Below are 26,542 nucleotides of genomic sequence, written 5' to 3'. Positions count from 1 at the left end.
AGCATTAATAACAGCAACAGACAGACAGCCAGTAGCCTAGTGACACAGCAATGTTGTTGTGCTACTGCTCTGAGTAACTAACTCACTGACATCTTTGAGACAGCTTTGTGGTAGTGACAGTGACAGAACAGTCCTCTGCTGTGTCCCAGAAGGAAAGCTGCCAAGCTGCCAACACACTAGGGCCTGGCTGTCCATGGCATGCGCCATCCTGCCCACTTTCCTCATGCCTCCATCTCTCCCTCCATCCATCACTAGAACCCCTGGTTTCTTCTCTGAATTGAGAACCACTGAGACTGTCTGCTCTATAGCCCTTCACACAGACATCAGCTCTCCTGTCTCATAGTCTGATAAATGTATAGGTCGTATGATGAACAACTGAAGTCTTTTCATTTCCCCGCCTATCCAATCCGCCTCGTCACAACCAATTTGCAATATCGCTCTCCTCCAACGCCTCGATGCATCCCTCCCGTTGTTCTAGAGTAGGTTTGTGTCGGTGTTGGTTTGATCCGATCCTCCCCTGCTCCTCTTCATGATGGTAGTTTCTATAACGAGAGGGTCAAATTACTCCGCATGTCTCAACTGTTCCCACTTTCTGCTATGATGCTGCACGCTTGCAGAAAAATTAAGACTGAATTCTGTTTCACACCGACTGAGAATGTTTGTAAACAACTGAACCCAGGTCATTGCACGAGATCCCTTCTGAAAGTAAGTAACGGTTTTATTGTGGGACTGACGCGTAGGCTATCGCGTGATGTTTTTGAAACGATGCCGGTGCGGCTTATATTTTGAAGAGTTACATTTTATACATGGAAATATATGTATTCCCGCAAGTAATGTATATTCATGCATTGACATGTTGTTCACTAATAAACATGTTATATACAACCCCTCGCAAAGCTTTGAGAAAACAGCTGAAACGATGCTTCAGCAGAACAGTGTACGCACGCAAATACCTGCATTACCAGTTAAAAGAGTAACTAACAGTCTTGACATTGAACATTGAACCACCACATTTGGTACACTAAAAATATCTATTTAATACGTGTATTCTTCAGAAAGCCGCGCGCGGTATCAAATTGTTCGATGAGCGAGGCTGTCATTGTTTTTGAAGATATTATAGTTTATGCTATAGCCTGTACAGTAGCCATACTAGTACTGTATATAATTGTCCAGCAGCCTCGAAGTAGGCTAGTTTTTGAAGTATAAGCTGTAAAAAGGATGACACAGGAACAGGGACATAATAATAACATTATACATGTTACTACACAGGTACATGTGACACGTGAACATGTGATTGTATTACAATGGTAACATAATGTGCAATGATGCAATCCCCCTATTAGTTTAATGTTAGTTCAATAATTCATGGTGGGAGACTGGATAGAAAGTTATCTCTGGAATGGATTCTTTGGGGAGTGGAATGAATGATGCCTGCCTGCATACACATTACTCATCACTGTCTGGCTGTCTGCCTGTCTGTCTGTCTGCCTTAAACACTAATTCCCCCTAACTATAGCCATCTGGCCTGCCACTCTTTATAGAGATAATATCCATCCACAGCAATCGGGCTGCATAATGCATCAAGGTAGCCAACAGCTGAACATGTGACATGCATGGAACTTGTACAGTATGTGTTTGTTTCAGTCATTGGTTATTTCTTTTCTACATGCACCCCATGCCATGGCATTGCCCCTGCTCCACTAAGGAACTCAAGACTCACGGTCAAGACAAGCACCACAAGGGCAGACAGAACTTGGTCACAGTCACACTTCAATTGGATATTCCCTATAGATCAGGTATGTCAAACTCATTCCATGGAGGGCCTAGTGTCTGCTGGTTTTTGGTTATTCCTTTCAATTAAGACCTAGACAACCAGGTGAGGGGAGTTCCTTACTAATCAGTGACCTTAATTCATCAATCAAGGACAAGGGTGGAGCGGAAACCCGCACACACTTGGCCCTCAGTGGGATGAGTTTGACACGTGCTATAGATGATCTTTAGTTGGGCTTCTCAAACTGTCAACAAACTACTGCAACTCTTGATCCGCAACAATTTGCCATTGTAGAGTTACGGTTAGTGGATAGTTCAATTAGGGGTCCAGAGGTAACTTTCTATCCAGTCTCCCACCAGAAGTCAACATTAAAAGCATCGTTACCATTCAAGTGTAAGATACATAATGTAGTCTTTACAATTAAAAAATAATAATTTTAGTCATTTAAATAACTCTCCTTCAACAGTTATACCATCTCTCAGCTTAAAGCTGCAATATGTAACTTTTGGAAATGTGTGTTATCAATCTATCATTCTCATTGAAAGCAAGTCAATCAATCAATCACATTTGATTTATGAAGCCGTTTTTACATCAGCAGATGTCACAAAGTGCTGATACAGAAACCCGGCCTAAAACTCCAAACAACAAGCAATGCAGATGTAGAAGCACGTTGGTTAGGAAAAACTCCCTAGAAAGGCAGAAACCTAGGAAGAAACCTAGAGGAACTAGGCTCTGAGGGGTTGTCTCTTCTGGCTGTACCAGGTGGAGATTTTAAGAGTACATGGCCATTAAGGCCAGATCGTTCTTCAAGATGTGAAAATGTTCATAGATGACCAGCAGGGTCAAATAATAATCACAGTGGTTGTAGTGGGTGCAACAGGTCAGCACCTCAGGAGTAAATGTCAGTTGGCTTTTCAAACCGAGCATTCAGAGGTCAAAACAGCAGGTGCGGTAGTGAGAGAGGGAGGGAGGGAGAGGAAGATGGGGAGAGAGAGAGGGTGGAAAACAGCAGGTCCTGGACAAGGTAGCACGTCCGGGGAACAGGTCCTTAGCCGCAGACAGAACAGTTGAAACGGGAGCAGCTGCACGACAAGGTGGACTGGGGACAGCCAGGAGTCATCAGGCCAGGTAGTCCTGAGGCATGGTGCTAGGGCTCAGGTCCTGAGGGAGGGGGAGGGATAGAGTAGATCTATTCTATGTGCGTTTGTTACGAATCCCTTTGGCCCTGCAGTATATGGGGGATGGAAACGAGACCCGTAACATAACTCATGCAAATCATAATAGTGAAAAGATAACGGTGTGAGGGGAGAAGGAGAGAAAAGGAATACACACTCAGGATACCTGTATCTGTAACAGTGTGAGGGGAGAAGGAGAGAAAAGGAATACACACTCAGGATACCTGTATCTGTAACAGTGAGGGGAGAAGGAGAGAAAAGGAATACACACTCAGGATACCTGTATCTGTAACTGTGTGAGAGGAGAAGGAGAGAAAAGGAATACACACTCAGGATACCTGTATCTGAACAGTGTGAGGGGAGAAGGAGAGAAAAGGAATACACACTCAGGATACCTGTATCTGTAACAGTGTGAGGGGAGAAGGAGAGAAAAGGAATACACACTCAGGATACCTGTATCTGTAACTGTGTGAGAGGAGAAGGAGAGAAAAGGAATACACACTCAGAATACCTGTATCTGAACAGTGTGAGGGGAGAAGGAGAGAAAAGGAATACACACTCAGGATACCTGTATCTGTAACAGTGTGAGAGGAGAAGGAGATAAAAGGAATACACACTCAGGATACCTGTATCTGAACAGTGTGAGGGGAGAAGGAGAGAAAAGGAATACACACTCAGGATACCTGTATCTGAACAGTGTGAGGGGAGAAGGAGAGAAAAGGAATACACACTCAGGATACCTGTATCTGTAACAGTGTGAGGGGAGAAGGAGAGAAAAGGAATACACACTCAGGATACCTGTATCTGTAACAGTGTGAGGGGAGAAGGAGAGAAAAGGAATACACACTCAGGATACCTGTATCTGAACAGTGTGAGGGGAGAAGGAGAGAAAAGGAATACACACTCAGGATACCTGTATCTGAACAGTGTGAGGGGAGAAGGAGAGAAAAGGAATACACACTCAGGATACCTGTATCTGTAATAGTGTGAGAGGAGAAGGAGAGAAAAGGAATACACACTCAGGATACCTGTATCTGTAATAGTGTGAGAGGAGAAGGAGAGAAAAGGAATACACACTCAGGATACCTGTATCTGAACAGTGTGAGGGGAGAAGGAGAGAAAAGGAATACACACTCAGGATACCTGTATCTGTAACAGTGTGAGGGGAGAAGGAGAGAAAAGGAATACACACTCAGGATACCTGTATCTGTAACAGTGAGGGGAGAAGGAGAGAAAAGGAATACACACTCAGGATACCTGTATCTGTAACAGCGTTATTTCTATGCTTCCTCTTCTTAAGTTTTGTTTTTGTGTCTTTTACTTTCAGTTTTGTACACCAGCTGAAAATACAATGATTCTCTACACTATGCTTGCTTGTTTTGTCACATAAACTGAAATTAGGCAAACCATTAGAATGTTTGCAACCAGAAAATGGGGAAGCTCTTTCTGCATAGTGCATCTTCAACTCTAAAACCAATTCCTCTTGACCTCAAATGGATAATTGACTTCAGCTCATGCAATTCCAATTGGAAGATGTTGAGATCTAATCATGTTTGAGTAAACAGTACAAGTAATTTCAGACACGGGTATAATGTAAGAGTAAGTAATTGTATGGGGCTAACACACCTTCCATCCTGAGTCATGAGTCAATGTGCTGTGATTATACATGCTCTTGCTAGACTTGATTAAAACACCTACTCTCAGTGAAGTGCGTCCCAAATGGCATCATAATCTCTATGCAGTGTACTTCTTTTTACCCAAAAGTAGTGCACTGCAGAATATAGAGAATAGGGTGCCATTTGGAATGCAACCCACTGAACGCTGCCTGGTACAAAATTATCCTAGTCCCTGTCTATGGAATTGGGAGCATTCTCATTTCTCAGAGCTGAAATGACAACAGTAGGCCTATATCATCACTAAAGGCACTATTGCTGTGAAAACTACCTTGAGCAGTTGACAATTGAATCAGGAATGCATGTCAAAAAACAACTGAAAGCATGTAGGGAAGGCATAGGAGCTACAAAAACATGACTTTATGCTCACAGGTAACCACCACCTCAAACAGGCAGGGGCGGGGCGTACAGTAGGATAGACTCTACCATGGGGGGGGGGACATTTTGCTACGGGGGGCCTTGCAGAGAGGCACTTACACAGGAACAGTCCAATCAGTCTAAAGACCAGGGCCATTCATACTATACTGAATACCAGTGTGACTGTTAATATGCATATATTTAATTAAACTACCATGTTGTACTCTCTGCTACTATATGATTCATTTTCTACCCTGTTCATCAGAGATCATATAAAATCATTCAGATTGATTCACATTATGACAGATCATCAGCCTATTAACTTTATGAGCATGGAGAGTCACTTCTCAGTATCGTACCATGTTGGTTTGTGGCCTCTCTCTCCCTTCCTCTCAGACTGTCTGTCTGTTCATGGTTGTCACTTCTAACACCAAACAAAGTCTTAACAATGGAGCACATCTTCATGAACCAAATTCTCTGTGATGAAATTAAAGGCATCGAAGTGAAAACACTTAAATTGGCCAGCTAGTTTGCCAGGGGTGGTGTGTTCTGTTGCCAAGAACCTTACTTACAGTCCTTTGCACATCTATCTTTGCTCTCTTCTTGACTGGTGGCATTGTGAACTTGCTAACTCTATGATGAAGACTAAGACACTGATTGTGCAAGTAATTATGTAGCTAGCAAGTGTTCTTGGCTTAAATAAATTCACAGTTTTTCAGTCCTGCTTCTAACACTGGAGGGGACATGTCCCCCCTGTCCTCCCCCCAGCTCCTACGCCCTTGCAGACAGGAATTTATAGACACACCACGTCAGGGAATACTATTCAATGATCATCAGCTCCAGTTTCCACTCTTAGACGATGATTAAACATAGATGCATTAGGATTGTCCTGCTGGGTTTTTGATCATCTGAGTGTATGGGTGAGAACCACTGGACTGTAAAATCCAGTGGGCTACACCATTTAATACGTTTCAATCCATCCATCAATCAATCAATCAATCAATCAGTCAACCAATCAATCAACTTTTTTTATAAAGGTTTTTTACCAATGCACTTATGCTTGACCTAAAATGTTCTGCATTTAATAATTCCCTATGATGTTATTTGGTAAGACAACCACCCTGTGCCACAACCCCACTGTCTGACTGTGCGTTAGGATTTTGCTAACAGTGAAAGTTCTAGATTAAGGGATTTACTTTCTAACAGCTTTTTCAGAGTGTTGAGTCATGATGCTTGTTGCTGTGTTTTATCCTAATGAAAAGAGCCGTTCCGATTTACAGAGCGGGATGGGGAGCGAGACATTAAAACAGGAAGAAAAGCACTCAAATAATGACAAGGGAAGCTACTGCATAGTTGCTTCCTGTTCTGATTACAGGAAATGCACATTTCATTCTCTGTGACAAGAACATTTCCAAGAAACATTTCCATTCTCTCATTATTGCTTCATGAGTCTTCTGGCTTTAAACACACTTCTCAGTTTTTGAAAACCTTGGTGATAGAGAAGAAACCACAAAGTGGATACCTAGTCAGTTGTTCAACTGAATGTATTCAACTGAAATATGTCTTCTGCATTTAACCCAATCCCTTTGAATCAGAAAGGTGCGGGGGGCTGCCTTAATCGACATCCACATCTTCAGCGCCCGGGTAACAGTGGGTTAACTGCCTTGCTCAGAAGCAGAACGACAGATTTTTACCTTATCAGCTTCGGGGATTCGATCCAGCAATCTTTGGGTTACTGGCCCAATGCTCTAACCACTAGGCTACCTGCAGCCCCAGACACCAGTCAGGTTGACACAAATCTCAAAAAGGCATACTGTAGATGCCATCCACTGCGAACCAATTGCTCAACAAAAATAAGGATAGAAAATGAATCCCTTAACTCATCTGAATCCCTCAACTCATCTGAATCCCTCAACTCAATCCCTCAACTCATCTGACCCTCAACCCCTCAACTCATCTGACCCTTAACTCAATAGACCATGCAGTAATGACCACAAGCTGTATAGACAATAGCTCTATACAGAAATGACCAGCTTTGTTACTTGCGTTGCGACAGACAGGCAGGGTTTATAACAGCTTTACATACATACTACGTACAGCCCACAGTAAACGGCATCATGGGACTGGTTGTGGCTTACAGAGGATTAAGCACAGCCAAGCTTATGTAAACCCAGCCCATTTACCCCACAGCCACCCGCCCCTCCCAGACCGGCCCGTACTGGTCACTCACCCTCTGTCCCTGCCAGGCCTCAGCCTATAGACCAACTATGTAGGCTATAATGGCACCCTATGTGACCAAAACAGCAGAGACGTTTAGCCTCGCACTTCAACACTCTTAGATGTTGAGGAAATTGACCCACTATGTCTTTACTTAGTGCATGCAAAGTCATCTAGCTGAGTCCACCTTTAAGGGCGCATATAATTAACTATCAATTGTGTAGACTCTTGGTGAACCTGATGATTAATATGACAGATAGCTGACATGATAAATCACAGGCTGGTGTTATGTACAGTAACATGATGGGTTGATGTTGTAATGCTGGCCGTCAACCGTGTTGTCATGAATCGCACAGCACTTAACCAAAATGAACCGTCCTCAGAGCCTTCAGTTCTGCTTTCTATGGCTTCACCAACCAACTGAATCATGCTTTTGGAATTTGATGGTACGAGGCCCCAAGAGCGTTTGTCCCTGTCAGTTTAATATCATTTTGTATAATGAGTCAGCCTGTACTGAGTTGTCTCTAACTTGCAATGACAGTGTTCTACCACCTTGCCAGGAGCTACTGCTGCTCTATGTCTACAGCTGAGGTTACAGATCTGAACTCCAATGATTGGCTGTGTCTAGAGATCTGAACTCCAATGATTGGCTTTGTCCCTACCAGAGATCTGAACTCTGAATCTACATACAGTACAGTAGAAAGTTCTACATGATCAATAAACAATTGGAATCATTTGTATACATTTTTTAAAGAAGAAAACATATGTTGAACTGTGAACCTGTAGGGACATATGACATTAGACATAGAAAGAGAGTATATACCATGTATTTAAAGTAACCATAGATACAGACAACTAGTAGACTGAAATAGCATAAATTACTTGAGAAGGCCCTCCTAGTAGGCCTGTGTTAGTGTCTGTCCCATCCAGACCTACTCTAGGCCAAAGACAGGAGTTGAATAATTAATTAAAAACAACCGTGTTATCAGAGCGCCAAGGACTGGTAATAGATATACTGTAGTGGTCATGTGTCTGTCTGACTCTGCTGTGTTTAAAGAAATAATCCACTTTTTTTCATTAGTCCACTGTTAATGCAGTCCCTTAATGTTTTACATGCCAGCAGTCAAGTTTTCAAGAATCAAAGTGTCACTTGTCACATCAAAGTGTCACTTTGATCCTTGAAAATCCTATATCTGGAAAACTGGACTGCTGACATGCAAAACATTGTCTGTCTGTGGGGTTGTTTAGTGGAAGTTACAAAAAGCACTATCACATTCTTAAAATCATTCTTGAATGTTTTGTGCTGTTGATCTTTAAGGGACGGTTTCCTGGACACACATTAAGCCTAGTCCTGGACTAAAAAGAAAGCTCAATGGAGAATGTCATCACTTTCCAACCTCATTCATTATCTCCAGCTCCATCCCAGTGTTCCCCAGTGGCGGTCGGTGCCGTTTATGATGAGGGAGAACAATTTTTATTGTCATGAGCATGGCCTTATTTCTATTACAGCATAATGGATGACTGTCATTTATATTCCATTCACCCAGTTCAATGTAACATTGATAGGTTTAGGCTACTACATTATACTAAAATTGTCCCTACCTATTATGAGGTTGCTACAACCTAGACTATGAATTAAAGTTTACAACGTCGGTACACACAGGTCAAGGGTGTATTCATTAGTCCAACAGTTGCAAATTAGAGTTTCTATTGGACAAATTCGGGTATGTTTATCCCCGTTTTGTTCCGTTTTCTTTCGTTTAAGAAACGTTTTTCAACAGAATCGGCGGAATGAATACACCCCTTATCACACGTAAACACAGTTCACTTTTATAGCAGCCACATTGTATACCTTCTCGCATCTATGCGCTCTACTCTCACCTTTTCCCTATGTTTGTGGACTTCAATGCACAACACATCAACTGTATAAGATCAGGCAAAATAACCTTTCCAAGCCAAACCATATCATAACTTCTTCACACAGCCTGCATTGTTGTCACCGTATTAGCTAAAGTAACGTCATAGTCAACATAGCTAATAGAACTAACTCATTAGTAAACCTGCTACAATCATGCAGTAACGTTACAGTGTATAGTCAGTAAGCAGTTTAGCAGTTACACCGGCGGGCCCAAGTGGCAATGAATTAGTAAAACCAAAAGCTTACCTTGACTTGGAAGAGTTCCAGTGTTGTGTTGAATAGTCATAGCCAGCTAGCTAATGTAAACTGAAAGTGAAAAACAATGACCAAATCTCTCTATCTCTCTTGCGTCTCCTTAATTTTTGAAGAAATGAATTTGTTCAAAACTGTTCAACTATTGTCTTTCTCTCAATTTGAGTCAACAACTCACAACATTTTATGCATTGCAGTCTTAGCTGTAGTTTATGCTTTCAGTACTAGATTCATTCTATGATCCTTTGATTGGGTGGACAACATGACAGTTCATGCTGCAAGAGCTCTGATAGGTTGGAGGACGTCCTCTGGAAGTTGTCATAATTACTGTGTTAGTCTATGGAAGGGGTTGAGAACCATGAGCTTCCTAAGTTTTGTATTGAAGTCAATGTACCTGGAGGAGGACGGAAGCTAGCTGTCCTCCGGCTACACCATGGCGCTACCCTCAGAGTGCTGTTGAGGCTACTGTGGACCTTCTTTGCAAAACAGTGTGTTTTAATAAATTATTTGGTGACGTGAATATATTTAGTAATTTCTTTTCTAAAAAGGACAACTTTTTAAATGTTTTACCCTTTTTAGTTTTATGAAATTCACTGAGGAGAATGGTCCTCCCCTTCCTCCTCTGAGGAGCCTCCACTGGTGTCCACATGTGAAAAGGGCACATTTCTATGTTTTGTAGTAACAAATATGAAGTAAAAATGTTCTACCTGATGAAAAAAGGTAAGACATAAAAATAAACTGTGATTTTTAAACCCTATGAGATTCATGGTGACGCGGGGAGCAATAAAATAGCTTCCCTCTGGCTAGAAACTCGTTGCAAGTTTTGAAAATCACAATTTCAAAAGAAAAAAAATCCTACTCAAGGATGTCTTAGGGAAGGATATTTTAAGACTTTTCTTCTTATCTTTTCAACCACAGATCGTAGAAACACGTCATTTTCACATAATATTATGTAGACACTGGTATGGGTATGAGATGATGAGTATCAGGTTGAAAAGTGGTGGAATTTCCCTTTAATATGTGAATTCATTATAATTTTTTGTGTGTTTTGTACAACTGTTGTTAATGGCACAGTTATGTGTCGCAGCTTTTTTTCTAAACCTAAAGAGCCGAAAGTAGCTTTTATAACCTAGGCCTACTGCGTCCCACAATAGTTTTTCATAACACCGTAGGCTCAGTCATTGACGCTGCTGTCTCCTTCAGAATATTACCCATCAACCATTCTCAAGGGCGTTGCTTTGGTCTGAACATAACAGTCACGGGGATAACATGAATTAACTTAGCACCAATAAAACAACACTGTGTGCTCGTAGAGGATGAATAATAGAGAATGCTGTTTTTGAATGGCCTATCAACCTTGTAGAATTCAAAGATGCATCAATCTGCTTTCTAGCACAGTATGCTTTCACCGTGTGACCCTAATGAGGATTTGCCACCTTTTGTTTCTCCTAAAAACACGTCAGGTTTATTCAAATGCAGTTTCATGTGTCTTTCATTCTTAAAGAATTTGCCTCTATAGTTTGGTGTTTTGAAAGATCGTGTTATATTGCTGTTGCTTTTGAGTCTAGCTAAATGTCCACATAAGTCCACTTTTGGCAGACGTATTCATATTGCTATAAAACTCCTGTATTATGATCCAGATTAGCAGAGCTGTTATGTAAATGCTCACAATGTGTCGTTACAGGTTCACAATTCAGTACATCATTATTGGATTGCGTTCAAATAGTAGTTTATAACCTATTAAATGACTCAAGCCTGTAGCTTTATACAGTATGTGTTTCATTTGAAGGGGTAATTCAAGTAACATTTGTGACCTCACGTATTCTTCAACCTTATTATAGTGACTTGGCAATAAACAGTCTTAGGAAGTAGGCCTCCCGAGTGGAGCAGTGGTCTGAAGCAGTGCTAGCTGTGCCACTAGAGATTCTGGTTAGAGTCCAGGCTCTGTCGCAGCCGGCGGCGACCGGGAGAACCATGGTGCAGGGCACAATTGGCCCAGCGTCGTCCAAGTTAGGGGAGGGTTTGGCCCGGCAGGGATGTTCTTGTCCCATCGTACTCTGGCGACCCCTGTGGTGGGCCGGGTGCATGCACGCTGACACGCTCGCCAGGTGTACAGTGTTTCCTCAGACACATTGATGCTTCTGGTTGGGTCGTGTTTCAGATGAGTCATGGCTCTTGACCTTCACCTCTCCCGAGTCCGTATGGGAGTTGCAGCGATGAGACAAGACTGTAACTACCAATTGGATACCAAGAAATTGGGGAGAAAAAAATAACTGTCATAGGATACATCCCAAATGGCACCATATTCCCTATATAGGGCTCTGGTCCAAAGTAGTGCACCATGTAGGGAACAGGGTGCCATTTGGGACAAAGGCATAGTGGCTGGCTGTAACACACCCTTGTAGAAAAGACAAGGATAAAGCCTTGCGCTTCCTATTCATTTGTATTTATTTGTCTTACGTGCTTGTCGGAAGTGCTCATGATTCAGAAGCCCTGTGCACGCTGGGTAGGCAAAGTGTTCCCATTTTTAACCATTTCATTTGTCTGATGGGACAAACTCCACCTACCCGGCGGACCAGGAGAGCTGTGGCTAAATCAAGAGAGCCTACTGTGCTGGCCAATCGGCAACTTTTAAAACCATGACCAGAGAGAGACTGTCAAAGAATACATCAGAGAGCTTCTGTTTTTATGAGTGAGTTTATGTTTTTATGTCAACACTGTTTTTATTCAACACTTTTAAAAACATAAAACGCTCTTCTCCCTACTTCCACTCTCACTGCAGCTGCAATGAATAAGTAACCAAGTGTATCGATGGCCAAGTGGATCGATAGTAGCCAAGTGTATCGATAGCAGCCAAGTGTATCGATAGTAGCCAAGTGTATCGATAGTAGCCAAGTGTATCGATAGTAGCCAAGTGTAACGATAGTAGCCAAGTGTATCGATAGTAGCCAAGTGTATCGATAGTAGCCAAGTGTATCGATAGTAGCCAAGTGTATCGATAGTAGCCAAGTGTATCGATAGCAGCCAAGTGTATCGATAGTAGCCAAGTGTATCGATAGTAGCCAAGTGTATCGATAGTAGCGAAGTGTATCGATAGTAGCCAAGTGTATCGATAGTAGCCAAGTGTATCGATAGTAGCCAAGTGTATCGATAGTAGCCAAGTGTATCGATAGCAGCCAAGTGTATCGATAGTAGCCAAGTGTATCGATAGCAGCCAAGTGTATCGATAGTAGCCAAGTGTATCGATAGTAGCCAAGTGTATCGATAGTAGCCAAGTGTATCGATAGTAGCCAAGTGTATCGATAGTAGCCAAGTGTATCGATAGCAGCCAAGTGTATCGATAGCAGCCAAGTGTATCGATAGTAGCCAAGTGTATCGATAGCAGCCAAGTGTATCGATAGTAGCCAAGTGTATCGATTGCCCTGCGTTTTTATTATTAGCAGCTCATCATATCTATTTTAATATCGAGGAATATTTCACTTCTTCTGGTCATAGGAACAAAATACATTTGTGCATAAGGCAGAAATGATGCGGTGCAACTCAAGTTTAGCCATCAGGTGGAGGACGGTGTCCCCTCTCTCTGGACAGTCTTACCAGAGGAAAGGACAGAGCAGGGACTGTGAGAGGTGGACCCTCTGCTGCCAGAGAGGAAGAGGCGAAGCGAGAGGTTTCACTCTCGAAAAATCTGTCCAAAATAAGCCCAATGTGTTTCTATGGGCTTATTTTGGACCTAAACTTGTCGCCTGCCTTCCCACCTTTGGGACAACTCCCATTGTTAGGGTGGAGACTTGATTATATACAGATCTCTACTGCTGCTCTCTCCCTCCGCTGAGACTTACTATCAGATGCTGGTTCCATCAGTCCAGTAAAATAAGAAGGGAATTATTTCAATTTATGCTCAGCTGTGCCTCACAAGTGATACAGCAACTGATTTATTTTGTTATCAAATATAACGTTTTTTATATAATATGGTTTGAAAATAACAATATCGGCAGTCCAAACATAGCCAATATGCTGTGATAATGTATAAGGATGCACAAACCTCATTCCTACAGAACTGTTTTTATTAGGTTAAAGGTAGACTCTTAAGAGTGTTGAAGCGTGAGGCTCAACTTCTCCACTGTCTTGGACCCCTGGCTACCACACTGTAGCAGCATGAAGCGAATCCGTACCAGGGTTGCCATGTCGGCGGTTTTCCCGTCAAATTGGGCTACTTTGAAAACAATGTTGTGGGTGAAAATGTATTGGTTGTGGGTTGTGGGATTTTGGGCTATTTCTAAATTGCACTGCAGACGCCATGGCATTTCTCTTTAAAAATAGATAAATTAATTTCACTGTGACTGCTGCTGCTGACTATTAAGCAGTGAGGCAGGCTGTTGCTGAGTGAGTGAGTGAGTCAGTGAGTGAGTCAGTGAGTGGAGGGAGGGAGGGGGATGGCCAAAGGGGTGTGTGTTGAGCACAGTTATTGGGTGTTGAGAGAGTGCTGCTGCAGGCAGTCATGACAAGTGATGTGAAAACAACAAACTAATTAACTAGCACTAGCTAGCTACTTACTTCTCGCTCATTCTTGTTTTCCTCTTTCATTGTATCCTGACTGCACCCAGTCCTACCAATCATTACTAGAGCCAACACAGCAAGGGCAAGAAACTGAGAAATAATCATCTGACAGTTTCAGAGAGAGGGAGCGAGGATCGAACAAGGTGCTTTCTCTCTGGGTATGTAGTCAGGGCTCGAAATTAAGGGCGTCCCGGGGACGGAAAAAAAACATGTCTGGAACGGTTCAAACAGACTCTGGGACAGTTCTGGAACGATTGATCCAAAATTCATTTTTTTTTTAGAAAGCAATGACGCTAAGGCAACAGATCAGAACGTTTAGCTTAGAATATTAATAAACGTATTTGTTCACATTAGAAGCACATCACATGCGCACACGGCAGTAGGCTATGCGCAAATGTTCCAAAATGCAATTAGCGGGAACACACTGTTCTAAAAAAGTGCACCGCACATGCGAGCGGTTTCATGTGACATAGAATATCTGTTAGGAATGTAGTAAGAGGGGAGATCTAAAGATGCTAGCATGGGTTGCCTTATGACTAGGATTGTGTCTTTGCCTGCTAGACAATGAAAGAAAGTTGATTTGAAAACCAATAGAACAACAGAAAATGCTGGTTTCAATGACACAATGAAGCGTTAATAAAATAATTCCCTCAACATATGCTCTGATTTTGGGAAGACATGCCTCCTAAAACAAAATAAAACCTCCAGGTTTTAAACAGTTAAGTTTATGGTTAAATTGTTCCAAATTGCTGACTGCCTTGCAAGGTGGCTGATGTGTGCAGTGTGCTACAGTCACTGACCTTTCTCTCTGCTCCTGTGACCATTTGATCTGAACGAACCATGCCTCGAGTATGTCAAGAGAATCAAGCCTTTAGAAGTTCATGTTAATTATCCTACATTATAATTGTCAAAATGACTGGCTTATCTAGGCCAGTGGAGGCTGCTGAGGGGAGAACGGCTATAATTTTCATATGTTTGATACCATTCCATTCACTCCATTCTACGCCATTCCAGCCATTATTATGAGCCGTCCTCCCCTCAACAGCCTCCACTGATCTAGGCCAAATTAAAAGTCTCATTAAAGCTTGGCTACAATTTCTGATGCCTCCCTCATGTCAGTCAGCATCGGCGTGGACATGAGAGTCTGTAGCCAATATGCATATAACCTAGGCTACACTTTTACATGTAGGCTAATTATTTATTCACATTTAGCCTATGCAAAATATATCTATTTCTGGCTCAGTTGACAGCCCCATTTATCGATTTCAGTAGTAGGCTAGTCTTATTAGCCTTTTAGATCACCTATGAGTAGACCCATGTTGGCATCTCCCCCCAGAAATTTAAATACATATTTTAATTTGGGACAGTTCATCTTCAGTGTGGGACGGTTTAAATTGCACTTTGGGATGATTCTGAAAAAAGTCTCGAGCCCTGTATCTAGCATGCTAGCTAGCTAACATCGGCCAGAAAGTTGAAGTCAGAGGAGCGAGAGAGCGGTGTGCAGCGACGCAGAGGTGAGGACAGAGAGGAACCGATTAACTCCATTACTGTCTATCAAATTGATTGATTGATTAAAAGTAGAATAATACTCTCTTGATGTACTGGAGCTCCTCACTCTCTTTCTTTTCCATCTTCGTCCAGAAGGATGAATGACTGGGAGTTGCAGTCACGCATGAATTTACATTTCTTATGACATAAAAGAAGCCAAAAATGCAAACTGTTGGGGCTTTTCGATTTTTACGATTATTTTAGAGCAATGTGACTTGCATTAACAGTATTTCACAATGTTTAACATTGTGTTAATGCCATATCACAGTAATGTTTTATGAAAATACATACTCAGCTAGCTTTTTGATTGCGAAAGTGATCTTGACTCAGAAAAGGGTGGTGACCACTGCCCTTGTCATGTACTGTCATGTTGTGTCTTGTCTCTGTCCTTTCCCTTCACCCTGTCTCCCTCTGCTGGTCGTTGTTAGGTTACCTTTTCTCCCCCGCTTTCCCCCAGCTGTTCCTTGTCTCCTCTAACTACCCATTCACCCCGTTTCCCACCTGTTCCCTTTTTCCCTCTGATTAGGTCCCTATATCTCTCTCTGTTTCTGTTCCTGTCTTTGTCGGATTCTTGTTTGTTGTGTTTCATGCCTGAGCCAGACTATCGTCATGTTTGCTGTAACCTTGTCCTGTCCTGTCGGAATCTGCCGGTCTATCTGAGCCTACCTATGTTTGGTTATTAAAGAAGCTCTGTTTAAGTTAGTTCGCTTTTGGGTCCTCATTCACTCACCATAACAGAAGAATCCGACCAAGAATGGACCCAGCGACTTCTCGGATCCTCTCCACTCAGCCGTCGGGATCCAGGGAGCGATGCTAGGCAGACACGAGCAGGAAGTGTCTGCTGCTCGACATGCCGTTGAGACCCTGGCCACCCAAGTCTCCAACCTCACAGAACAGGTTCACCATCTCCGCCTCGATCCACCGGCCACTTCCAGGGCTTTCGAATCTCCGGAGCCCAGAATCAATAACCCGCCGTGTTACTCTGGGGAGCCCACTGAATGCCGCTCGTTCCTCACCCAGTGTGATATTGTGTTTTCTCTCCAGCCCAACACTTACTCCAGGAGCACTGCTCGTGTCGCCTACGTCATATCTCTCCTTATTGGACGGGCTCGTGAGTGGGGCACGGCAATCTGGGAGGCAAGGGCTGAGTGTACTAACCAGTATCAAGACTTTAAGGAGGAGATGATACGGGTTTTTGATCGATCTGTTTTTGGGGAGGAGGCTTCCAGGGCCCTGTCTTCCCTATGTCAAGGCAATCGATCCATAACAGACTACTCTATTGAGTTTCGCACTCTTGCTGTCTCCAGTGGCTGGAACGAGCCGGCCTTGCTCGCTCGTCTTCTGGAGGGTTTCCGCGCAGAGGTAAAGGATGAGATTCTCTCCCGGGAGGTTCCTTCCAGCGTGGATTCCTTGATTGAACTCGCTATTCGCATTGAGCGACGGGTTGATCTTCGTCACCGAGCTCGTGGAAAGGAGCTCGCGCTCTCCGTCGCCTCCCTCTCCGCATCACTACCATCTTCCTCTGCCGGCTCGGGTGCTGAGCCCATGCAGCTGGGAGGTATCCGCATCTCGACTAAGGAGAGGGAACGGAGAATCACCAACCGCCTCTGTCTCTATTGCGGTTCCGCTGGTCATTTTGTCACTTCATGTCCAGTAAAAGGCCAGAGCTCGTCAGTAAGCGGAGGGCTACTGGTGAGCGCTACTACTCCTGTCTCTCCTTCAAGATCCTGCACTACCTTGTCGGTCCATCTACGCTGGACCGGTTCGTCAGCTTCCTGCAGTGCCTTAATAGACTCTGGGGCGGAGGGCTGTTTTATGGACGAGACCTGGGCTCGGGAACATGACATTCCTCTCAGACAGTTAAAGGAGCCCACGGCCTTGTTCGCCCTGGATGGTAGTCCTCTCCCCAGGATTCAGCGTGAGACGCTACCTTTAACCCTCACTGTTTCTGGTAATCATAGTGAAACCATTTCTTTTTTAATTTTTCGTTCACCTTTTACACCTGTTGTTTTGGGCCATCCCTGGCTAGTTTGTCATAATCCTTCCATTAATTGGTCTAGTAATTCTATCCTCTCCTGGAACGTCTCTTGTCATGTGAAATGTTTAATGTCTGCTATCCCTCCTGTTTCCTCTGTCTCTTCTTCACAGGAGGAGCCTGGTGATTTGACAGGGGTGCCGGAGGAATATCACGATCTGCGCACGGTGTTCAGTCGGTCCATGGCCACCTCTCTTCCTCCACACCGGTCGTATGATTGTAGTATTGATCTCCTTCCGGGAACCACCCCCCCCCCCGGGGTAGACTATACTCTCTGTCGGCTCCCGAACGTAAGGCTCTCGAAGATTATTTGTCTGTAGCTCTTGACGCCGGTACCATAGTCCCCTCCTCCTCTCCCGCCGGAGCGGGGTTTTTTTTTGTCAAGAAGAAGGACGGGTCTCTGCGCCCCTGCATAGATTATCGAGGGCTGAATGACATAACAGTGAAGAATCGTTATCCGCTTCCTCTTATGTCTTCAGCCTTCGAGATCCTGCAGGGAGCCAGGTTTTTCACTAAGTTGGACCTTCGTAACGCTTACCATCTCGTGCGCATCAGGGAGGGGGACGAGTGGAAGACGGCGTTTAACACTCCGTTAGGGCACTTTGAATACCGGGTTCTTCCTTTCGGCCTCGCTAACGCTCCAGCTGTCTTTCAGGCATTAGTCAATGATGTCCTGAGAGACATGCTGAACATCTTTGTTTTCGTTTACCTTGACGATATCCTGATTTTTTCACCGTCACTCCAGATTCATGTTCAGCACGTTCGACGTGTCCTCCAGCGCCTTTTAGAGAATTGTCTTTTTGTGAAGGCTGAGAAGTGCACTTTTCATGCCTCCTCCGTCACATTTCTCGGTTCTGTTATTTCCGCTGAAGGCATTAAGATGGATCCCGCTAAGGTCCAAGCTGTCATTGATTGGCCCGTCCCTAAGTCACGCGTCGAGCTGCAGCGCTTTCTCGGCTTCGCAAACTTCTATCGTCGTTTCATCCGTAATTTCGGTCAGGTGGCAGCTCCTCTCACAGCCCTTACTTCTGTCAAGACGTGCTTTAAGTGGTCCGTTTCCGCCCAGGGAGCTTTTGATCTCCTCAAGAATCGTTTTACATCCGCTCCTATCCTTGTTACACCTGACGTCTCTAGACAGTTCGTTGTCGAGGTTGACGCGTCAGAGGTGGGCGTGGGAGCCATCCTTTCTCAGCGCTCCCTCTCTGACGACAAGGTCCACCCATGCGCGTATTTTTCTCATCGCCTGTCGCCGTCGGAACGTAACTATGATGTGGGTAACCGCGAACTGCTCGCCATCCGGTTAGCCCTAGGCGAATGGCGACAGTGGTTGGAGGGGGCGACCGTTCCTTTTGTCGTTTGGACTGACCATAGGAACCTTGAGTACATCCGTTCTGCCAAACGACTTAATGCGCGTCAGGCGCGTTGGGCGCTGTTTTTCGCTCGTTTCGAGTTCGTGATTTCTTATCGTCCGGGCTCTAAGAACACCAAGCCTGATGCTTTGTCTCGTCTCTTCAGTTCTTCAGTAGCCTCCACTGACCCCGAGGGGATTCTCCCTGAGGGGCGTGTTGTCGGGTTGACTGTCTGGGGAATTGAGAGGCAGGTAAAACAAGCGCTCACTCACACTCCGTCGCCGCGCGCTTGTCCTAGGAACCTTCTTTTCGTTCCCGTTCCTACTCGTCTGGCCGTTCTTCAGTGGGCTCACTCTGCCAAGTTAGCCGGCCACCCTGGCGTTCGGGGTACGCTTGCTTCCATTCGCCAGCGTTTTTGGTGGCCCACCCAGGAGCATGACACGCGTCGTTTCGTGGCTGCTTGTTCGGTCTGCGCGCAGACTAAGTCCGGTAACTCTCCTCCTGTCGGCCGTCTCAGGCCGCTTCCTATTCCCTCTCGACCGTGGTCTCACATCGCCTTAGATTTTGTCACCGGACTGCCTTCGTCAGCGGGGAAGACTGTTATTCTTACGGTTGTCGATAGGTTCTCTAAGGCGGCTCATTTCATTCCCCTTGCTAAGCTTCCTTCTGCTAAAGAGACGGCACAAATCATCATCGAGAATGTTTTCAGAATTCATGGCCTTCCGTCAGACGTCGTTTCGGACAGAGGTCCGCAATTCACGTCTCAAGTTTGGAGGGAGTTTTGCCGTTTGATTGGGGCTTCCGTCAGTCTCTCTTCCGGCTTTCACCCCCAGTCTAACGGTCAAGCAGAACGGGCCAATCAGACTATTGGTCGCATCTTACGCAGTCTTTCTTTTCGTAACCCTGCGTCTTGGTCAGAACAGCTCCCCTGGGCAGAATACGCCCACAACTCGCTTCCTTCGTCTGCGACCGGGCTATCTCCTTTTCAGAGTAGCCTCGGGTACCAGCCTCCGCTGTTCTCATCTCAGTTCGCCGAGTCCAGCGTCCCCTCCGCTCAGGCTTTTGTCCAACGTTGCGAGCGCACCTGGAAGAGGGTCAGGTCTGCACTTTGCCGTTATAGGACGCAGACTGTGAGGGCTGCTAATAAACGTAGAACTAAGAGTCCTAGATATTGTCGCGGTCAGAGAGTTTGGCTCTCCACTCAGAACCTTCCCCTTAAGACGGCTTCTCGCAAGTTGACCCCGCGGTTCATTGGTCCGTTCCGTATTTCTCGGGTCATTAATCCTGTCGCAGTTCGACTTCTTCTTCCGCGATACCTTCGTCGCGTCCACCCGGTCTTCCATGTCTCCTGCATCAAGCCCGTCCTTCGCGCCCCCGCTCGTCTTCCCCCCCCCCCCCCCCCCATCCTTGTCGAGGGCGCACCCATCTACAGGGTCCGTAGAATTTTGGACATGCGTCCTCGGGGCCGTGGTCACCAGTACCTCGTAGATTGGGAGGGGTACGGTCCTGAGGAGAGGAGTTGGGTTCCCTCTCGGGACGTGCTGGACCGTGCGCTGATCGAGGATTTCCTCCGTTGCCGCCAGGTTTCCTCCTCGAGTGCGCCAGGAGGCGCTCGGTGAGTGGGGGGGTACTGTCATGTTGTGTCTTGTCTCTGTCCTTTCCCTTCACCCTGTCTCCCTCTGCTGGTCGTTGTTAGGTTACCTTTTCTCCCCCGCTTTCCCCCAGCTGTTCCTTGTCTCCTCTAACTACCCATTCACCCCGTTTCCCACCTGTTCCCTTTTTCCCTCTGATTAGGTCCCTATATCTCTCTCTGTTTCTGTTCCTGTCTTTGTCGGATTCTTGTTTGTTGTGTTTCATGCCTGAGCCAGACTATCGTCATGTTTGCTGTAACCTTGTCCTGTCCTGTCGGAATCTGCCGGTCTATCTGAGCCTACCTATGTTTGGTTATTAAAGAAGCTCTGTTTAAGTTAGTTCGCTTTTGGGTCCTCATTCACTCACCATAACAGCCCTAGACTGATTATTAAATTAGGTGTCATTGGACACATATACAGAGTGTATTATATTGCTAGTATAATGGTGTATTATGTGAAGTAGATTGTTGTGTTGTACTATGGTTTTATGTCAGTACAGCTATTTATCAGGCACATATGGAAATATGCTTCAAATAGTATCTGGAACATCAATTTGCTAATGGTTAAACCAGTATGAACAACATCATACTATACAGAACAAAACAACTTCTTTTACTTTCAAATCTGTCATTCTGTTACCAAACTGCATCTCCACTGTTCTTCAAGTATTTTTTAATGTTCATTGTAAATTGTTCAGTGTCCTTGTGCATAGAGTTGTATGGTTTGTTAAACTTTGTAATCATTGGTTTTGGTTTGACATACATTTGAAAGTGAGGAATCGGAGTCTCAGTGTTACTCTGTTACTGTGGAATTGCCTGTATAGACAGTTGTTGGTTGGTTGTCTCCTGGCTCTAGTATGAGGTGTTTTTGCCGACTCTGAGTTATTCTGACATCCAGTTGTTGACACACACACACACACACACACACACATGGAGAGGGAAACAAGATGCCCTGGGAAAATAACGGCCTTCATAAATCTACAGTACAACTATTAGGAAAAGGTAAATATAGGAGTCAAGAATGATGGAAAGGCTGTTTACTCTTGTCTGCAGTAATTGACAGAATTTCAATAATCACCTTGTGTTTCCTGCCAAGCTAATGTGACCTCTATTAGTGTGTGAGTGTGTGCCCAGTTGTGTGTGCCAGAGCCTGGTTCTTTCTGTCCCCAACCAAGGAGGGCCAACAGAAGCACCTAGATCTTCTGCACAGATTCTGTCAGACCTGAGCCCTGACAGTAAATCTCAGTAAGACAAAAATAATGGTGTTCCAAAAAAGGTCCAGTTGCCAGAACCACAAATACAAATTGCCAGGACCATCCATCTTGTCCTAGAGCACACAAAAAACTATACATACCTCGGCCTAAACATCAGCGCCGGAGGTAACTTCCACAAAGCTGTGAATGATCTGAGAGACAAGGCAAGAAGGGCCTTCTATGCCATCAAAAGGAACATGAAATTTGACATACCAATTAGGATCTGGCTGAAAATATTTTAATCAGCTATAGAACCCATTGCCCTTTATGGTTGTGAGGTCTGGGGTCCGCTCACCAACCAAGAATTCCAAATTGAGACTCTGCATGCAGAATTCTGCAACAATATCCTCTGTGTACACCAAATAATGCATGCAGAGCAGAGCCAATACCCGCTAATGATCAAAATCCAGAAAAGAGCTGTTAAATTCTACAACCACCTGAAATTAAGCGATTCCCAAACCTTCCATAACAAAGCCATCACCTACAGAGAGAGGACCCTGGAGAAGAGTCCCCTAAGCAAGCTGGTCCCAAATCATGAGAAAACAAAAAGATAAATACTTAAAGATAATTGGAAATAATTAACAAAAAAACTGAGCAAACTAGAATGCTATTTGGCCCTGAACAGAGAGTACACCTTGGCAGAATACCTGACCACTTTGACTGACCCAAAATTAAGGAAATCTTTGACTATGTACAGATTCAGTGAGCATAGCCTTGCTATTGAGAAAGGTCGCTGTAGGCAGACCTGGCTCTCAAGAGAAGACAGGCTATGTGCACACTGCCCACAAAATGAGGTGGAAACTGAGCTGCACTTCCTAATCTCCTGCCAAATGACACATATTTCCCTCAGATTACACAGACCAACAAAGAATTTGAAAACAATCTTTGATAAACTCCCATATCTGTTGGGTGAAATACTACAGTGTGCAACCACAGCACCAAGATGTGTGACCTGTTGCCAGAAAAAAAGGGCAACCAGTGAAGAACAAACACCATTTGAAATACAACCCATATTTATTTATTTTCCCTTTTGTACTTTACCTATTTGCACATCGTTACAACACTGTATATTGACATAATGACATTTGAAATGTCTCGATTCTTTTGGAATTTGTGTAAGTGTAACATTTACTCTTCACTTTTTATTGTTTATTTCACTTTTGTTTATTAATTTCACTTGCTTTGGCAATGCAAGCATATATTTCCCATGTCAATAAAGCCCCTTGAATTGAATTGAGAGAGAGAGCGAGCGTAAACACAGAACTGGGACACTGCTGCACATGGGTCTAACTCATATTTAGATCTTTTAGGACATTTTAAAATAGGCTATGTAAGCAGTTTTTTAAGTGGATTAATTAATTCTGAACTTTTCAGTTTGAATCTAAGGTATTGATATAGCAATGAAATGAGATATTAATGCACATACAGCACTGTGTGGGTGACAAATATTTACATGGTTTTGTCCCCTTCGTTGGTACTGTATTCCTGTGAGTTTGTGGCTTGCAGTTGTGACAATGCATACAGTTGGATCTATCTGTATCCAAGCCTCTGTCATTACAGTATCAGCCAGTATCAGCCAGTGTGTTGACTGCTCTGTCAGGCTTTAGTATAACAGACCTTATAACCGGCTCATAATAACCACTGGGCTGTTGGGTGTCCTCCGTCAGTCCACCAGGCAGCTTTCAACAGAAGTGCTGACCAGCAGTATTATCGACCAGCAGTAATACCTGCTGTCCTGTCTGTCTACTTGTGTGCAGTTTACCCACACTGCTAAGCATAACTGGGTTCAAATAGTATTTGAAATAGAGTATTTGCTTTAGCCTGCCTAGTGTCAGGTGGGTGAGGTTTGCACTTATTTTGGTTCCATTGCAACAGGCAAGATCAATCGAGCACAGGTGAAGTATTTGAAATGATTTCAAATAGTATTAGCAGGTCTTGCTGCTAAGGCATTCTCTTCAACGCATTTTCTGTCTGCTATTTGTGTTTGTCAGGACACTCGGTCCGCTCTGAGATAGTTATACTAAAACACAAGGCTGGCTTAATGAATGAATGTGGGAAAGAAAACCCTTTAACTCAGACAAGGTCCCTAGTTACTGTACCTCCTACCACTCTGTTTCTCTGGTTTAAGTCCCAACCGTTCACCTTCTATTACGACAGGAAAAAGGTGGAAACTGCTGTAAAACTGATCAACAAATGTGTTTGTGTTTTTGTGCGTATCTGCCTGTCTGCCTATCTGTCTGTCTGCCTTTGTACTTGTAAGTCTTTACGTAGCTAAAAGAAAAGGAATATAACATATACTGTTTACAGGAAACTCACTCTACATCCTTAGATGAAGTTGTGTGGAAAAAGAAATGGGGTGGTGAAATAATTTTGTCATGGTCAAAGGAACTCAAAAGGTGTGATGATATTAATTATCAAAAATATCGTTCTGAATGTGCAAATAGTCAGGAATGATTTGCAAGGAAGGTGGATCCTTTTGAATATGAAAGTGGACGAAAAAGAGATTTGGCTCATTAATCCACAGTGGGGCAAAAAAGTATTTAGTCAGCCACCAATTGTGCAAGTTCTCCCACTTAAAAAGATGAGAGAGGCCTGTCATTTTCATCATAGGTACACTTAAACTATGACAGACAAAAATTAGAGAGAAAAAAATCCAGAAAATCACATTGTAGGATTTTAAATGAATTTATTTGCAAATTATGGTGGAAAATAAGTATCTCTGGAGAGACCTGAAAATAGCTGTGCAGTGTCCCAAACCAACCTGACAGAGCTTGAAAGGAACTGCAGAGAAGCATGGGAGAAACTCCCCAAATACAGGTGTGCCAAACTTGTAGCGTCATCCCCAAGAAGATTTACGGCTGTTATCGCTGCCAAAGGTGCTTCAACAAAGTACTGAGTAAAAGGGTTTGAATACTTATGTGAATGTGATATTTTTTGAATAAGGCAGTAATGTAATAAAATGTGGAACAAGTCCAGGGGTCTGAGTACTTTCCAAATGCACTGTACGTGCCCGTGTTTATTGACAGTAGACTTGATGCCATTATGGCTATCATTGAAAGTAAGTATTTATACTGAACAAAAATATAAACTCAACATGCAACAATTTCAAAGATTTTACTGAGTTACAGTTCATATGAGGAAATCAATCATTTTAAATACATTCATTCGGCCCTAATCTATGGTTTTCACATGACTGGGAATACAGATATGCGTTTGTTGGTCACAGATACATGTACCTTAAAAGAAATGGGCCTCACAATGGGCCTCAGGATCTCGTCACAGTATCTCTGTGCATTCAAATAGCCATCGATAAAATGCAATTGTGTTCGTTGTCCATAGCTTATGCCTGCCCATACCATAACCCCACCGCCACCATGGGGCACTCTGTTCACAATGTTGACATCAGCAAACTGCTCGCTGAAATGACGCCATCTGCGGTTGTGAGACAAGTTGGACGTACTGCCAAATTCTCTGAAACGATGTTGGATGCAGCTTATGGTAGGGAAATTAACATTAAATTCTCTGGCAACAGCTCTGGTGGACATTCTTGCAGTCAGCATGCCAATAGCACGCTCCCTCGAAACTTAAGACATCTGTGGCATTCTGTTGTGTAATAATCATGCTGTTTAATCAGCTTCTTGATATGCAACACCTGTCAGGTGGATGGATTATCTTGGCAAAGGAGAAATGCTCACTAACAGGGATGTAAACAAATTCGTTCACAAAATTCAAGAGAAATAAGCTTTTTGTGTGTATGAAACATTTCTGGGATCTTTTATTTCAGCTCATGGGACCAACACTTTACATGTTGCGTATATCATTTTGTTCAGTATAGTTTACAGAGAACTGTTCCATCTGTTTTTGCTGAGATTTATTAAGTAACTGGCTTTTTTTCAAGCTGTTAACGTCACGGATCCCTCTGGAACTTTCATTACACACACCTGGCCCTTATTCCCACTGATTGTATTTGTATATATGTGCCCTTTGGTTTCCATTGGGCGGTCGATTATTGTTACTATGTCCGTTGATCATGTGAGTACCTGTGCTATTTGTTTTGGCTTTCGTGCCATTGTGGGGCGGCAGGGTAGCCAAGTGGTTAGAGTGGTGGACTAGCAACCGGAAGGTTGCAAGTTCAAAACTCCCGAGCTGGCAAGTCTGTCGTTCTGCCCCTGAACAGGCAGTTAACCCACTGTTCCTAGGCCGTCATTGAAAATAAGAATTTGTTCTTAACTGACTTGCCTAGTTAAATAAAGGTAAAATAAAAAATTGTGGATTGCGCAGGTAATTACGAGTCTCGTCCCGTGTGATAATCATTGTGCGCTTGTGTTATTCATTTGAGGTACTCCTCTCTATTTTGTTTGGGTTTCCAGCCTTTACATGGCACGTTGTAATTTGGGTGAAATAAAAAAAACTATTACACATTCCTGCGCCTGTCTCACAAATCATTCATACCAGCGTGACAGAATAATCAACCCTTAATGGAATGGCCCGTCTGACGACGCTGCGACTGGTCCGTCCGGCGCCGCCACAACTTCGGCAGCTGCATCGGGTCCTGATCGACCCGCACTGCATTCCTGTGATCGTCCTCGAGGCCAGTGTCGTTGCGCTGCACAAAAACCCCTAATACGCATTCCTACGCCTGTCTCCCGAATCATTCATACCAACATGACATTTAACTTGTTTTAGAGCTTTATCAAGCCATGTTTCGGGGTTTCCTCTCAAGCGGAAACGCTCAAGGAGAGAATTTGATTGTCTATCATATTCTTCCTCTGTGTCACAGATGCGATGTTGGCTATGAAGTGGGCTT

The 26,542-nt window shown here is 43.9% G+C and overlaps 1 protein-coding gene across 2 annotated transcripts in view; it reads left to right on the top strand.

The window, feature by feature from the left end:
• Positions 1-557: 557 nt before the first annotated feature.
• The window catches only part of LOC110511207 (oxidation resistance protein 1), a 197,274-nt gene continuing 171,289 nt past the window's right edge, over positions 558-26,542 (top strand). For both annotated transcript variants that reach the window (XM_021592227.2, XM_021592216.2), the window contains exon 1: positions 558-705. The gene's annotated coding sequence lies outside the window, so the exon portion shown is untranslated. The remainder of the gene's footprint in view (positions 706-26,542) is intronic.

The sequence above is a fragment of the Oncorhynchus mykiss genome, chromosome 3 (assembly GCF_013265735.2).
Source record: "Oncorhynchus mykiss isolate Arlee chromosome 3, USDA_OmykA_1.1, whole genome shotgun sequence".
Taxonomy (NCBI): domain Eukaryota; kingdom Metazoa; phylum Chordata; class Actinopteri; order Salmoniformes; family Salmonidae; genus Oncorhynchus; species Oncorhynchus mykiss.
Note: the sequence above shows the minus strand (reverse complement) of the source record. Positions and strands in the feature narration are given on the sequence as shown.